This window comes from Cynoglossus semilaevis, chromosome 3 (assembly GCF_000523025.1).
Source record: "Cynoglossus semilaevis isolate Cse_v1.0 chromosome 3, Cse_v1.0, whole genome shotgun sequence".
NCBI classification, from domain to species: Eukaryota; Metazoa; Chordata; class Actinopteri; order Pleuronectiformes; family Cynoglossidae; genus Cynoglossus; species Cynoglossus semilaevis.
The window spans coordinates 11,382,653-11,384,484 of NC_024309.1; the positions used below are offsets into that span (position 1 = coordinate 11,382,653).

General features: G+C 43.4%; 1 protein-coding gene across 1 annotated transcript in view; it reads right to left on the reverse strand.

The window, feature by feature from the left end:
• Positions 1 to 546: 546 nt before the first annotated feature.
• The window catches only part of sugct (succinyl-CoA:glutarate-CoA transferase), a 35,640-nt gene continuing 34,354 nt past the window's right edge, over positions 547 to 1,832 (reverse strand). Inside the window, exons 17-18 of the mRNA XM_017031580.2 lie at positions 1,282 to 1,362; positions 547 to 629 (exon numbers count right to left, since the gene is read on the reverse strand). The gene's annotated coding sequence lies outside the window, so the exon portion shown is untranslated. The remainder of the gene's footprint in view (positions 630 to 1,281; positions 1,363 to 1,832) is intronic.

Consider the following 1,832-nt stretch of genomic DNA (forward strand, 5'->3'; position numbering starts at 1 on the left):
AAAAAAAAACCGTGGCAGCAGTGGTGGGAGCGACAGACACAATGGTAGCAGGTCAAGTCGATCGGTCACTGAGTATTTCTGTTTCCTGTGAGAGCTCCAGAGGTGGATAAACACAGTGAAAAACTCATTATCTACTTATTAATCATTGTTGGATGGTTTTTCCATTCTCTGTCATGTTGCTCTTTCCCCAGAGTATTAAAGCTCACATCGTTTTGTCACAGTCGGACAAACCTTGTTGCCTGGAACTAAACCAACATTTAGGCAGGACGTGGGGAAACAATGAGGCCATAACATTTGGAAGAAGAGGATAAATATTTTTACTCTACATCAACAGCAGGTTAAATAACTATTGCAAGAAAAACTGGGCTGTGGATTAGCATTTTTTTTCCTGTGGATGCATCTGGTGGTGAACAGCTAATGCTAGCGTTAGCCTTTTTAATTCAACTTCTTTAATAAATGACCCAGCATTCTCTGTACTCACCAGAAAGAACAGGAAACTCCAGGACATCTCCACGTGATCACTGTCTCCCGGTGACTGTTGGAACAGGAAACTCCAGGACATCTCCACGGGATCACTATCTCCCGGTGACTGTTGTTAGCACCTGGTACCATAGAGGCTCAAACTGAAACTGACAACAGGAAACATTCCAAAGTTAGTACCACCATTAGCCAGGTCAACAAATAAACCAGGGTGTACTTTGTCAATCTATACACCTCTGCAGTTTCCCGCTCCTTTTAGAGAAGGTACGTGTGAGGAGAGGTGGTTCTGTTTGAAGTCTCACCAATAGATGTCTCTATTTTCTTGATTTTTCAAACCCAGGTTGGCAGTTTCACTGATGAACTTAACAAACTCACCTTAAAAAGCTGTGGTTCTATTGTCCATTGAACAATAAAAGCTGTTTGTGCATGTGTATCTCTGCGGCACGTCACTTTCTTTTTATCATTACATGTATTGATATTTTCACACACAATTCAATCAAATGTGTAAACTAGTGTCCCATTAACACAGGTAACAGCTCTGTTACCAACGTTTCACTCTGACAGTTTGATGTGTTTAATTATGCGGTGGTGTGTTTTTATTATCAGATATTAAACTAAAAAGTGAGTTGAGGTCAGAGGAGAATAAACTGTAACCTGAGCTGAAAACTAAACTGTGGTGAGGAGCAGCACAGCCAGTCCAGACATGTTCTTCTTCTCCTTCTTCTTCACATGTTTTATTTACGACCACAGCACTCTCGCACAGAATTAATAAATCAGCAGAATCTCCAGATGCGGTTTCACCTTTCACCGTGGAGACGTTGCAGGACTGACGGGGGAGGTCACGGCGGTTCTCGCTCAGACGTGGATCAAGGCTCGGTCCTCCTGTGGTAGAGATGGACAGGGAGTTAGGTTAACAGCGGCGCTTCGGCTCGCACATTTCTTGAGCACAACATAGGACCCCACGTAACATGACATGATCGTGTCATGACATGACATGACAGGTTTAGGTATCAGGAGTCCATCAGCAGCTGTTACTTCTCCTGTAAGTCAATGCTCAGGGTTACGGTGAACTCTCAGGGCGAGCATCAAACGCTGTTCTTTTAGTTTTTTGGGGTTATTTTTTCATCAGTTCTCAATGAGATAAATCATTTCCCCAGATGATCTGGGATCAGTGAAAGGACATGGATGTGTGAGGTACTCACACCACCATGAGACCCAAACGTTTTTCGGGGCGCCCTCCATGTCTTTCTAACGTATCGAAAAGATGTGGTTCAAGACGGCAGCCTCAGTGGAAAACTTTTACTGAAGTTTACACACACACACACACACACACACACACACAGCCAATCTCA